The following is a 15363-nucleotide window of genomic DNA, read 5'->3' as shown; positions in this document are numbered from 1 at the left end:
CAAACAACTCCCAGCTTATGGGAGGGGAGCCCTCCAGTATAAACAGGATGCAGAGCTGACCGTGATATCTATACACACACACTCACTTAGCCTGAGCCGTTCCCTCAAAGGACAGTGGGTGTGTAGGTGTGTGTGTGTGTATACACTTTTGAGTGTGTGTGTGTGTGTGTGTGTGTGTGTGTGTGTGTGTGTGTGTGTGTGTGTGTGTGTGTGCGTGTGTGTGTGTGTGTGTGCGTGTGTGCGTGTGTGCAATCCAAAAAGTAATACCACTTTTCATTTTGTTTATTGTTCTCAAAGCTACAGAGAACATTAACACAATAAACAAGAATTGACTTCTAACCTGGGCTTAGCGAGTCCTTTGATGGGACATTGGTGGATGGATCCACGTATTGGTAATGGCGAGGGTCATGTGAAGGGAGGATGAGTGATGAGGAGCTCCATGACCATGGGTGAATCATTCACCTGCTTGATAAGTAAACGGGGGTTAAGGGAAAAGCACAAGGCAAACCTCAGTCAAAAGACACCTTAGGTAAACCTTGAGCACATTCTCCACCACACACACACACACACACACACACACACACACACACACCTGCTTGCCTACTGGCTAATTGTGACGCAAGTGCACTTGTTGCACACCCGTTACTCACATACACAAAGAGTTGTGGCTGTATGTCTTGCCGCAAGCATACACAAAGACACACCCTCATACATAAACACACACACAGGTTAGTTTCCTGGAGCGTCAATCAAAGCAAACACGTCTGAAGTATAGGCTAAACTTCCCAAAGCCTTAAATGGGAACACCCTTCGAATCCAACAGCAATGTTTGATTCCACCAGAAGGAAACACATTAAGTAGCCGAATGTAGCTAAAGTAGCTATATTAAAATGATAAAGGCCTCCCCATTGCTCAGGAAGTAAGTTCAACATTTCAACTATAACAATTATCTGGTCCTGGCTCCTGTTGGTAGGCCAATTCTGATATATATAAAGTATTCCCTGAGAAGCAAGAAAAAAAGCCTTTCTATTGTTGGCTATAAGACGTTAGTGTGAGAAAAATCTTTATGTTGCTTTCAATATCACTTATTTTATGCCGTCTATGGTCTCAGCATGGGCCTACTAGTGGCCACTAGCGGTACTGACACACACACACACACACACACACACACACACACACACACACACACACACACACACACACACACACACACACACACACACACATACACACACACACACACACACACATACACAAGTTTAACATTGACATATTTGCTGTGCAAAGAGCCTTAACTTGGGGGACTTTATGTAAACACACACTTGATAGCAAGCCTTATGTTCTGAAGCGGTCTACCTCAGTCATTAACAGAGGGCATGATTTATCCTGTGTGTGTGTGTGTGTGTGTGTGTGTGTGTGTGTGTGTGTGTGTGTGTGTGCGTGTGTATACGCTTGGTCCACCCAGACTGTGTGTGTGGGCGTGTATAAAGATGTGTGCTGCATGTGTGTACATATGTGTGTGCACGTGCTCGCTCCAACAGACTGTGTGTGTCTGTGGTTGCATGCATATAGATGTGTTCTGCATGTGTGTGTGTGTGTGTGTGTGTGTGTGTGTGTGTGTGTGTGTGTGTATGTGTGTGTGTGTGTGTGTGTGTGTGTGTGTGCTCAGGGGCCTGTGTGTGTCTGTGTGGGCGTTTGAGAGAGAGATATTGAGAAGGGGGTGGTGGGGGGGGGGGGTTTCACACATGTGGTTTTGGGTAGCCTTCAAGGGCAGGCCACATGTTGCTGGATGACCATCCGCCCCGCAAGGTGGTGCAGCGACTGAAACCCGATCCGCCCTGCTCTCCTCCCTGCTGCCCCGCACCGCGGAATGCAGATTGGGGGTGTCTCATGCTGTCTTGACCATCGCTATGGCGATGTCTACATCCTGTGTGTGTGTGCGCGCGCGCGCGTGTGTGTGTGTGTGTGTGTGTGTGTGTGTGTGTGTGTGTGTGTGTGTGTGTGTGTGTGTTTATAGTCTAATACTGTGCATGGCTGTGTGAGGGTGTGTGTGGCTGTTATCCAGTCATGGCTGCATGCTTTTTATTTACAAGGATGGAATCAAGCTTTTCACTTTGTTTATCTTGGTCTCATAGATACAGAAAATCTTAACAAAATAAATACCCCAGTATTTATTTCAAACCTTGGCTTCGAAGGTATTTTATTGAGACCGTACCGATGTAGTTGAGACTTATTGATGTTAATCAAGGACTGCCTCTTGTCTCGAATAAAGTTTATATAGTTTATACTTTGGGCGGCTTTTAGCTCTAAACTTAATAATAAGCTTGGGCTTTCTCCTATTAAATGTTGTATTGTATATGAATTGAAAATGTGTGGAAAAACATCTGTGGCAATCTGGAAGATTTACAATTGTCCTTTGGGAACAATTACCACTTACTGCCAACGATGTCGCCAAAGAAAGCGAAACGGAGGTCTTCGAGATGGCCAATTTAAATATTATTCAATATTATCATCCTGCTAAATAATGGGGATTCAAAATTATAATGACTTTATTAATCCAAAATTACTTTATCAGGTTATTACAAATCCAGTGCTATTGATGCACAAAGTTTATGTTATTCTTATAGTATAGTATTGTGATGTTAAAGTTAAATTATAGTGGTAGTAACAGGTTTATTTTATTTGATCACACATTGAGAACAGAGTAATTACTCAAGGAGGAGGATACCTTCTAGAATAGAACCTAGATTACATATACCATATAAAGCAAATTCACTTAGTGCAGCACAGGGTATTGAAGACGAGGACCCGACGGGTGTCAAATGACCCAGGTTAAGGGTTCTTGAAGATCTCAAACACGGTGGAAAGAGCTGACCATGACCTGGGAGAGGAAGAGTCTCCACAGACACATGGAGGCTAAGAGAGAGGTGTGTGTGTGTGTGTGTGTGGGGGGGGCTGTGGCTGTTATCCTGTCATGGCTGCAACCTGTCTGGGAGGGAAAGCGCCTGGTTTTGTGACCCTCAGTCAAGAGGAGGGTATCAAATGTAAGAGAGGGGGGGGGGGGGGGTCCTTCAGTAACTCAGAGAGTGGTAAGTAGGGGTTGTGCTTTCAAACAAAGGTTGAGGGTCACAAGTGGATGGGGAAGCTGGTGATCTGGTGTTGTTTTTGTGTGAAGATAGAGTGGTGAATCTTCCCTCCAATAGCACTAGGTCCACTCACATGCATGGGAGATGTGTACGGTAAGGCAGGGTTTTTAAAAAAGAATAGTAGGTTTATAGTTCTGGAAATCCAAATATTTGCAAAAACGATCAACAATGAACAGTCAACAATGTGTGAGTATTTGGCTGTTTAACGGGTTTAACGGCTGTTTAACAAATTTAAAAATTAAGAATTAGTTTTTACTAACTAAATACTAACTCATGATCTCTCTGGTATTGTATGATGGGCCTTTTCATCCACAATCCCAAAAAAGGTTAGCTGTTGCAACTCTCCTCTCCATCTACTTGATCCATTCAACACCAAGTTAAATGTTATTTAGCAGAACGAGCAATGCCTCCCATAAATACTATTTTGGTTTACCATGCTGGTTTTAATGTTAACATAAGGTGTCAGGCATGGAGTGGGCTAAGGTCGTTTTTATGGAAAAATTTCTATTGAAGCGGCCGCCAATGTTTAAGAAATCAAAGACATCTCCCTTCGTTGCTTGGTGAAAATCAAGAGTGTGTGTGGATGCATGTGTGCGTGAGTGTGTGAGTTTGTGTCTGTGTTTGCCAATGTAGCCATTAAACATTGTCTCCGTGGCTTATCACAAAGTTTGTAGAAGAATGTAAACTAAGATCCCTTTCAGGGAAACAATTCTGTGTAATTTGAAGAAGGAACAAAATACGGATGACAATGAAACAAAATAATGGAAGCCTTTACTTTGTCGACTTTCAATAGAATACATCCTACTATTTCCCACGATTATCAAATAATACTTTAATAGCACCTTTGGGGGGGCAAAAATCAGGTCGTAATGAGATCCACCAAAGCATCCCCCTCTTAATCACATGTTCATCTTACCATGTGACTCTTTGGAGTGTCCTCTCCACAATGGAGAAGGAATTCAGCTCAAAATGGCAGCACAGTGACACTTTCTAGGTATTCAGACTGGACCGGTGCCAGATGTCCAGGAGAGGGTTGGCCGCGAGGTCCGAGGCTGTAGAACAGATGCACACGATTAGCTCCTCGGGCTACCTCAGATTAGTCCCCCTCGTTTGAAGTTCACCCCTCCTTCATATTTAGGGACACATTTTCTTTTAGAGACCAGTGTTTGTATGTGTGCTTCTTTTTGAGTGTGTGTGTGTATGTGTGTGTATGTGTGTGTATGTGTGTGTGTATGTATGTGTGTGTGTGTGTGTGTGTGTGTGTGTGTGTGTGTGTGTGTGTGTGTGTGTGTGTGTGTGTGTGTGTGTGTGTGCGTGTGTGTGTGTGTGTGTGTGTGTGCGTGTGCATGCGTGCGTGTGTGTGTGTGGATGCCTAGTTATGTGTGTGTAGGGGAGATCAGGGACAAGAAGTGGGGGTGTTGAGGGTGCTTTTGGGTGGTCCACTCAGGAATGCAGAATCCAGGAGATTTAACTCTAGGCTCATATGCATCGCTGTGTCCCAGGGTGTCTTGGAGTGGGCCAAGCGAACCCAGCCCTACTGCCACCCCTGGACATCTATGAGTTCTATGAACCCCAGATTACCAGGCATTAAGTCCATCACCGTTATGAAGCCTTGGAAATTTCCCCAGTTCTTAATGTCATTTTCAGTTTAATAACAGTGCCACAGGGACAGAAGTGTGTCTGCTTTTTAAACGTAGCACACACATGCCTACTGTTGTTAGAACCAAGGATTTAATGCTATTCATGGTTTATGAGGATGCTTTATTACAATGGGTGTTTGAAATGACACTGTAGAAGTACATCAGTACAAAAGATGACCATAGCATGTGGTTGAATGTGGTTCACTGAATATTAATATCACAGAATATGTTTCCAATTTCAATTACCCTACTCTTGATGTTATTACAGTTATTTTTCGTCAACATAAAAGTTAGAATTGTATATTTAAACAGTCAATGCTAATCATCGTATCCATCATCATCAGAAACATCAAAAGCAACATAATTAGCGTCAGCAACTTCATCATCATTCTCATCAGCATCATCAGAAACAACAAAAGCAACTTCATTATCATCAGTAACATGATTATCCCCAGCAACATCTTCATCATCACCATAAGAAACAACAATACATACTAACACAAACCAGCAGCTCTATTGGCAGGAGTGCTGTGGGCCCGGTGAGGGCTGGCCTCTGGCCCCTCCTCTGGCTCAGTCCCGGGTTGATCCAGCCCATCACCAGCCTCCTCTGCCATCCCATACCCTACCCCTGATGACTGAGTACAGGCCCCCTGGTCCGGAGTCTGAGGGGCCATGGGCACGCCTTCTTACTGGGGCCCCTGCACATGGGGGGGGGGGGGGGGGGATGGGTGAGTGTTTGCTAGACAGAGGGCCCCTTCTGTGCACCCTGATGCAATCGCTACTCATTCAACAGTGGCTGTGCCATGCACGCACACACGCATGCACGCACACACACGCACATACATATATATATGTTTGGCAGGAACACAAACATACAGGTAGAAACACACACATACAGGTAGAAGCACACACACGCACACACACACACACACACATATACACGCATTGACACTTGTGAACACACACACACATGTGAACAGTGAACAGTGAACACACACACACACACACACACACACACACAAAAACACATACAGGATGAGAGAAGGAAGGAAGCCATGGTTTTGATCGGAAGTCAATGTACTAGTGCACTCTCACAACCACAAATATGCACACACACACACACACACACACACACACAAGTCCTCTAACTTCATTATTCCGCTCTTGCTTTCCAAAGAGAAAAAGGTCTGAGATGTTCTGTTGTCCAGGAGAATTCTGGGCCTAATCTTTTCAAGATGTCCTCCTTCTTGTGTTGTTTATTCACAGAATGTTGACCATTGCAATTTATATACCTTCAAGTCATGCCCAAACATTCAATGAAGGTGATAATGCTTTAATTAAAGCATTGCTTGTTTTCCAAATGAGAGCACAACAGGAATTTAAGTTGCTGTAAGATTGAAGAGCTAAAATTTGAGTGTAAATTGTTAAAAGTAAAATTAGTGAGTGAAATGTTCTGCGAGAATATCTGTTTTGAGTTGACTGAGCCTGCCTCTGTATGAGACCATTCCCCTTCCCGCGGGCCTGTGTAGCAACTAACCAACACCATGACGTTCTGGACCAAAACAAGCGGTAAGGGGTGCGCAGACCCCAGTTTAAGCTAGTTTCCATCCCGAGCCAAAGCACTGCCTTATTTTGTTCCCTCTTGTCTTTGTTCTAAAAGTTCAGCTTCACTCAAAGTCGAGACCTTAAGGCTTAAGGGCAACAAAACACAAACACTCAAGTGCATAAACACAGGAAAATTATACTCCAATGCTATCCAGACACCTGCTTTAAGGAAAATCCTGTTCGCAGCCAACCCAGCTTGTGGCCAACATAGTGTCCTGGTTTGATTTATAAGCTGTGCATATACAAAGAATGAGAAAAGAAGCAAAGAAGGAAAAAAATGGAGACGAAAAAAAACAAAAACCTTGGCACAGGGTACGGATCACTTTGGAGAGGATTTAGGACAAATACGCCCGCGTCGTAAACCTAATACATATTAACAAGACGCAGAGCCAATGTTCTTATTGCAATTGACAAATTGGGTTCACTAAATGTGTTATGTGTATGAAATGTGTTCTTTTTCCAGCAATATATATCCAAGAGGAAATGATAAACACTAGGTTATATTTCCACAGCCCAGTTCAGCCCAGTTTGAAATAGATCTCAGGCTTGTGAAGGAGATAAATATGAAGGCAGATAAACGCTTAAGAAGATGTAACATTACTTTTAAATAGTTCTGCAAATGAGAGTCGCTACTGGCACACAGCATGGCTGGCATTCATCTTGGACAACGATAGGGTTTGATATCTGAAGGTTTCTGGCCACTTTCCCGTTTTTAATTATCTTCAAAAATGCGTTTTAGGCATTTGGTCTTGTTATGAAGGATTAGCCTAAAGTTAAACTGTTTTTACTTTGGACTAGTATTTTAGCCATTACATTATATTAAGAGAAATAATGTCCACAATATCTCAAACAAATTCCTCAAAGTAATACCGTTCAAGCACTGAAACAGGTAACTCCTAAATCACCAAAAATAAGGTATTTAATACACGACAGGTGCAATGACAAATTTCATCTGGAGTTACTTTTACAGCTGCACTTTTTAAAATAAAACATTTTAAATACGAAACCTAATCCCTGGGGGAGGAAAGACAGCCCCCGTCCCCCGTCCCACCCCCTGACAAGTGAATCGCAGGGAAGTTTATATTAGTGTCTCCCCCCTGGGCCTCTGCCTGCGGCTGCATCCCAACCTGTTAGTGGAAGCCCTGCCAAGAGATGGGAGTCAGTGACATGTTTGAAGAAGCCCATTGCCTCGCCACTCATCAGTAACGAAGTGTTTCAAACGGAGGGGGTGAGACAAGGGGGGGGGGGGGTGGTGTGGATGGGTGGGAGGGAGGGGGAGGGGAGGGGGAGAGGGGATACTGTGAGACCAGTGACGAATTCCTGGCAGAGATTTTAATGGCCGTGTCCGTCATACAACACTTGGTGTCCACCATTAATAACAATAATCTGGAAGATGCCCCGACGCCATTAGTGTGTTAGTGTAATCCTTTTTCTTCTCTTTGTTTGAACTACAATGGACAGACTTAACTAAATACTCAGCTATACAACAGGAATCATATGTAGAGCTTGGGTGTGTCTGTGCATGTCTTGTGTGTGCGTGTACATGTGAGTTTATGTGTGCCCGCTGCTGTGCACATGGGTGTGTGCGCGTGTGTGTTTCTGAGCTTGTGTGCGTGTTGCTGTGCCCAATGTGTGTGTGTGTGTGTTGCTGTGCGCAGGTGTGTGCGTGCGTGTGGCGCGTGCGTGCGTGTGTCTGTGTGTGTGTGTGAATCTGAGGCCTCGTGAACATGAGAGGAAAGCCTTTGTGGTAACCAGTGGGAAAGCCCAGACACCAGATGTACGGGTTTAGGGATGATTCAAGGTGTCAGGTAGTCTTACAGAGAGATTTGACTTTCAAATAAAGCAGCATCAATAGATACAGCCCATATGTTGCTGCTCACCCCACTCTCTGGCACCGCCTGGATGTTCGCCCCGTAGGATCCCCGAGGCGATGGCAAAGTAGCCAGGACCCATTATAAAACCATTTGTGAGCGTTGGGCGACCGCACCATGAACCTGGCAGGTGTGTGGGCTTATCGTGTTTTCTGTTCCTCATCTAAACCAACAAAACCAAACATCCCCCCCGTTCCCAAAACAAGGGCAACGCGGCACGACACTCACTAATGCTTTGTTTCGTTTTTCGGACTCCTATACAGTGATCTCAGGACTCGCATGTTATGCAAACACAATGGAGTCCTAAAGAAAACCCTCTTAAGCCGGCCATCGTCGGAACAGTGTTGAGTTCCCGTCCTAACAAGGTGCAGCTGAACGCCGCCTCCGCCCAGCCACACCATCCTGCTTCCATAAGGCCGCGCCATCTTTTCAAGAAGAACAGGGTTCATAATAAAGCGCGTCTTAATAGGACACAGACATGACATTCTCCACATCCGCAGTGGCCCGCGGGCACCCCCCAGCATATTGTTCACATTCAACTTGAAACATTCTGGAGATGACAACAGGCTTTGTGACTGAGGAGGGGAGCACTTTCAACGCACACACACACACACATACAGACATGCAAGCACACACACACACACACACGCACACACGCATGCACACACACACACACACACACACACACACTGCACACACACACATACTGTATACACACGCCCAGAGACACAGACACGCACACACACACACGCATGCAGACACCAACGCACACGCACACACACACACATACGCATGTAGACACCCAAGCACACACACACACACACAGACATGCACACACACACGTGCAGACACAGTTTCCAGCACAATGATGATTTGCACATTTTTTTGCATTTAGCTACGAACAGTTTTGGCAATGGCATTCGCCTTTCAGTTGGAAAACTTTATATATATTTAAGTTTTATTTTGGGAAGGCTTCATTCTTCAGAAAGGATATGTTTCTTATGTGGCTTTCAACATTATTTCATTGTGAGACTGTGAAATAACTTGCACTGGGCCCAGTGGTGCTGAATACATGGCTTATACAGAGAGATTGAGAGGAAGCTCCGTTCAACGCAGGTTTAGCTTTCAACGCTACGCCATGATCCTTGTTCTTCTCCACAGAAGAACGAGGCAGATCTTATGCGTAGGCTTCTCATCATGGGTTCCCTTTGATCTGGGAAGTCATTAAAAAACTAATTAATTAATGTCTATAAATGGGCAGAGGCCTAATACCTTCTCTTGAAGGAGAAAGCTATAGTATAAGTTTCTAATCTGGTGTTGGCCAAACACAGCAGGTGTCTTATTGACCTGAGACAGAGACTTTTGAAGGTGTGTTCTGGGTCAGTGAACCATACCACACACACACACACACACATACACACACACACACACACACACACACACACACACACACACACAGACACACACACACACACACACATACACACACACACACACACACACACACACACACACACACACACACACACACACACACACATGAACATACACACACTCACACAGACACGCACACATACGTTAACACACACACACACACACACAGGGATGAGAAAAGGAAGGTAGTGATGGTTGTGCATAAGAAGTTAATGCGCTAGTGCACACACAACCACAAATGAGCATGCACACACACACACACACACACACACACACACAGATTCTGACACTGCTGAGTGGTTGCATTGTTGACAACAAGGGCCTGTGAAGGAAGGCTTCCTGTCTATGATCTTGTTGCCGTGGCGACAGCCGGGCTGAAGGCATATAGATTAGCCAAGGGCTTTGATCTTTAGGAGGCAAACCAATGAGAATGCTTAAATTGGGAGAGCCCTGCCACATGAAATGAACCACTGGAATAGCGTATAGGGGGGTTTCTGTGCACCACTTGAGTTTGACTTTAAGACCATTGGGGAAAATAAGGCCTTTTAAACAAGGCTAAACCTATTGGATGCATAGACCGACTATTATGCGCAGCATAGGGCCCCATTATTACTGTTTCCAGTACTACAGTGCTGTGCTGTGTTCAACCAATGTGTTTGGAAACGTTTTTCTCTTTTTGATTTAAGTTCCGGCAAACTCAAGTGGTGCTGATCAAACTCCGCAACGGGAGTGGTTTTCATGTTGTAATGTTTGGGATCTCTTCAAGAAAGAGCGCTCGCAAAAATAGTTTCAAAGAATTTTCTGCGTCCTCCATAAACAAAATCAGCTCTTCCTTGTTATCTGTTTATGGGGTTTCAAGGTCCAGTTGCTCTTTGATCTAAACAAGTGCCTCTCGCCAGTGCACTTTGCTGTTTCTCTCGATTACAGGATCAATTGCATAGCTTTACTTTGATTGATGGTAGAAAATCAATCATGTTAGTTAAACACTTGAAAAACATGGGACAATGTTGAAGAATTTCAGAAAGACGTTTAAACAGGAAGAAGTGAGAAACACCGAAAGACAGAGACAGACAGACAGACAGACCGATAAGAAAGAAGAAAGAAAGAACGATTGAATGAAAGAAAGTTAAATGGACAGAAAGGATAGAAGAGTGTTTCATAAAAAAAGAGAGAAAGAGAGAGAGACAGAGAGATAAAAAGAAAGAGAGAGAGAGTGATAAAGAGAGTCAATAGATAGAGAGAGACAGAGAGAAAGAGAGAGAGAGTAAGAGAGACATTCAAATACCCAGGGCACTCAGATTTCCCTCCAAACTTGTATATAGGCCAACTGCCTAATTTGGATGATTAATACACCTTAGAAGGCAGAGAGAGAGAGAGAGAACCTAATGGTTGAAATCAGTCAGTGCGGTTGTTGAAATGTATACGTGCATTCCATCCCCCCCCGAAACACACACACACACACACAACATACAGCACACACAACATACAGCACACACACAACATACAGCACACATAACAGTGCACATCATTACCCAAGTGCTCTGGCCCACAGAGTGACCAGTGGGAAACACTCTGCACTGTACAACTCTGTTTATGTGGTTGCGTCTCCTAGGAGACACAAGAGGGGGAGAGAGAGAGAGAGAGAGAGAGAGAGAGAGAGAGAGGGGGGGGGGGGGGGAGGGAGGGAGGGAGGAGGAGAGAGAGAGAGAGAGAGAGAGAGAGAGAGAGAGAGAGAGAGAGAGAGCTAGAGAGTAAGGGTGAGAAAGACAGAGAGAGAGAGCTTTGGTTCTTTGGTTCTGGAGCCCAGACCTTGCGGAGTCACTCGCGGGTTGATTTCGCCTTCAGGTCAAACCGGTGCTGCGGCCGGGGTCAGTGGTTGCGGGCAGCCATCAAGGGGACAGATTTGATAAAGCGTGTGTTCGCTCACTGCTGCCGCTGCCCAGCACACGACTAGCATGCAGTAGATGGGAGGTGGGGGACGGGACCCTGCATGGACCCCGGGGGCCCTTGATGGAGCTCCAGGTTTTCAAACCGTGTTTCCCACAAACCCTCTCCCTGTAGGAGAGTATATACCTACACATGACACTAAATACCCTGCCCACAGAACCACGAGGGGGGGGGGGGGGGGGGTCTCCACCACAACCCCCCCCCCCCCCCCCCCCCCATGCCTGACCTCCACAGGATACACATTAAAAGCGTGTGTCAGTGAGAGCCATCCAAAGTAAACACCACCAACAAAGGGGATTTTCCTCCGCGGATCATTTGGACACAATCAGCGGCACTCTGGCGTAAACATCCATGTTTGGCATGCTTGTCTGTTCTGTGCTACTATCCATGTCTCCACTGGGCAGGAGGATTAATCATTGGGATTGGAAAAGTTAAAGCCCAAGGAAATGTGTAACAAATCATTACAGGTCTTCTTAAATTCAAGTTTTAATCATTACTCATCCAATAAAGTAACCACTAACTATTTGATATAGAGTTCAATTGGCTCAGTTATACAGGTTTGAAGTGAGGTTGTTCAATGTGGAGAAAACTCGATCCCAATCTACATCCAGATTAAGGGAAAGAAATGTTGAGTTTTATAGATAGAAAATAATTAATCACTCAGTGAAGTGTTCAGCATTAATAAAGTCAACATTAAGCCAAATGCGGTGACTCTTGATACGATTCTTATCAACTTGTTTGATGTCCTGGGTTCCCAAGTTTGGTGCCAGCTGAAGTCAGCATGAAGTACACATGCAATTCCCAAATGAATTCTACAGCCAATTCCGAGGATGCATTGTAGCGGATCCAGATATCCCAGCATGCATTTCATCCACGGAGGGAATCTGGGCGAATTTGTTCATCCCACAAAAAAACAAATACAGTGACCCCTCTTCTTCCTTTTGAGTTTGCATCGATATGTTCCATTACGTTAACACGGTCAAATAAAGAATGAATTACAACTTTTAATTTGAAACCTGCACCTTATATAGCAAATCTAAGTCGGCTGACTCACTTAATGGCCCTGAAACACTAGACCAATAGAACCAACGAAAAAGTAGAATTACTACAGCAAAACCATTTCACAGATGCCTCTGCGGTGGGAGTTTGTCGTATGTATGCAGGGCCGTTTTTGACCATCTGGGGACGCTAAGCCACATCGTACTTTGGGGGCCCTCACCTCCTGCCCTGCCACATCCAACTAATAAAACCTATTTTTCTCAATATTCATAAACTCTCAAATAATGCCAACACAAAGGCTAGTGACCATTGAGCGTATCAAGTGTGGAGCTGCAGTTGAAGTTCTATTATAAGCAATGAATATTTTCACATTTTAATGTAATAAAAAAGCGGAGAAAAAATATACTTGCTGCTAACGGGACCCCCTTCGTGGCCTTGGCCGTTCTTTATACCGCTTATGGCTAGAAATGCTATAACCAGTACGTATGGGACTGACATTTAGTTCTGAGGGGCAACAAAGGCCTCCACAGCCAGCCGCGCTCCAGCACCAAGTCTGGAGGAGGTCCGCCATCGTATGAATGGTACCCGAACAAGAACAACCTGATTCCTTTAAAAGTCTTCATATTGGTAAGTATTGGTAAGTGCTTTTACACCTGTGATTACCATCAAGAGCTTCTGGTTTCGTCATAGGCTGCAAACCTTTCCATGGGGTATTTTATTTTATTTTTTTTCACAATTTTGGCCTCTCCCTCTTTCACTGTTGCTCTCTCTCAATCTCTCTCTCTCTCTCTCTCTCAGGCTCCCTGTCAGTCAGTCTGTTTCTTGGTCTGCGTGTCTGTCTGTCTAGTGATAACCTAATAGTACTGTACAGTCGACTGGGATGGCATACAGACTGTCCCCATAAAAAAAACACAACCCTCAACCCCCAACCCCTGATTTATATATACACACCAGTCCAAAGTACATCTGGTTCCTCTTGGGCCTGCGGTCACAACACTGAGAGAGAGCCACATCAAAGCCCTCCACTACAGCCCACGGAGAGAGAGAGAGAGAGAGAGAGAGACAGAGAGACAGAGAGACAGAGACAGAGCGAGAGAGAGAAAAAAAGAGCACATTTGAGACAATTTCCAAGACAGACACACTCAAACACACACAGTGAGACACAGACTGCTACAGACACACACACAGGCATGCACACACACACACACACACACACACACACACACACAGATAGGCCACCACAATCTGTCCTTACATCGCGGCATTACTGCAGTAAGCATCAACGCTAAGAAGCCAATAATCAACCATCACCACTTCACACACACACACACACACACACACACACACACACACACACACACCCAAACACACACACAAGGCTAGTCTCCCTGCTTTCCCACGCTCGTCTCTTTACTTGGCATCTGCAGAACGCTCGTGGACTGCTGTAGTTCCTCGTTTTCCGTTACCGCCGAGACTAGAAGTTGTTGTGATCACAAGCCTGGGCCGTTACGTTCTGTCTTGTCCCCCGTGCTTGTGGGAAGCCCCCCCCTCCACCCCCAATCACATCTTAGAAAGACGTTTGAACTGCTCAAACATGAGTGTTCATTAAAAAACCTAATGCCTTTACTGTTTACTGTCTTCAGGCTGGGGCATGTAGACCCGTGCACACACACACACACACACACACACACACACACACACACTCACACACACACACACACACAAAACACTCACATGCACATCTGTATGCACACACACACACACACACACACACACACACACACACAAACATCATACACACACACACACACCCATACAGAAAGGAGATCAAATGTCCAAAGGGTGGGGTGGTGTGTTTTGAAATGCGACTCTGTGGCAATTTACCCTGACACTCACAAGCATCAAAGAAAATGACATGAGTGTACCTGCCTCTTGTGTCCACGCTCAACAATAGAGATCGCCAACGCAGTTTGGAGTATGCTAGGACACAAAGTTATGAATAGGTATTTATTTCAACGCAATGACATTAATCTTGTGCTCTGATAACTCTTAGGGATACAGTGTGTGTGTGAGTGTGAGTGTGTGTGTGTGTGTGTGTGTGTGTGTGTGTGTGTGTGTGTGTGTGTGTGTGTGTGTGTGTGTGTGTGTGTGTGTGTGTGGGCGGGTGTACAGAGAGACTGTATGAAAGCCCATTTGCGGTCAGGTTGTCAGGTGACTGAGAGAGACAGAGGCTTGGCCTGATCAGCTGCCATTACGAGGATCATCACGTTGGATGTTTTGAATTACATTGTGCCATGAGCCGAAGAGAGGCTTGATTACGATTGGGGTGTGAATGAAAAGCATTAGCAGTTTACGATTTCTAGCAACAAATCATTGTTTTCGAGAAGACATTTTGAAGTCATATTGTCTTCATTTCTCCACCACGTCTTCAATAAATGTAGGATTAGCTCTGTGGTCTTTTCTGCTCTTGTCTGCATATGTTATCAACTTCCCACATTCCAGCGTATTATCAACCCCCCCGCCCCCCCCCCAGAATCGGGACAACTTATTAACCAGACTTAAATAGCAAAAATAAACAAGATGTTGATATTTTTATTGTTTGAGTACCATCTTTGAGTAAACGATTAAATTAGAGATACTCCTTCATTGTGTTCTTTCTTTTAAACTAAATGAGCACGCAAATACTTGCCTCTGGCTTCAAAACCCTTATGATCGGTTTCT

Source organism: Micromesistius poutassou (assembly GCF_964030765.1).
Source record: "Micromesistius poutassou genome assembly, chromosome: 16".
Classification (NCBI taxonomy): Eukaryota; Metazoa; Chordata; class Actinopteri; order Gadiformes; family Gadidae; genus Micromesistius; species Micromesistius poutassou.
The sequence above is the reverse complement of the archived record's forward strand: the minus strand, read 5'-3'. Positions refer to the sequence as shown.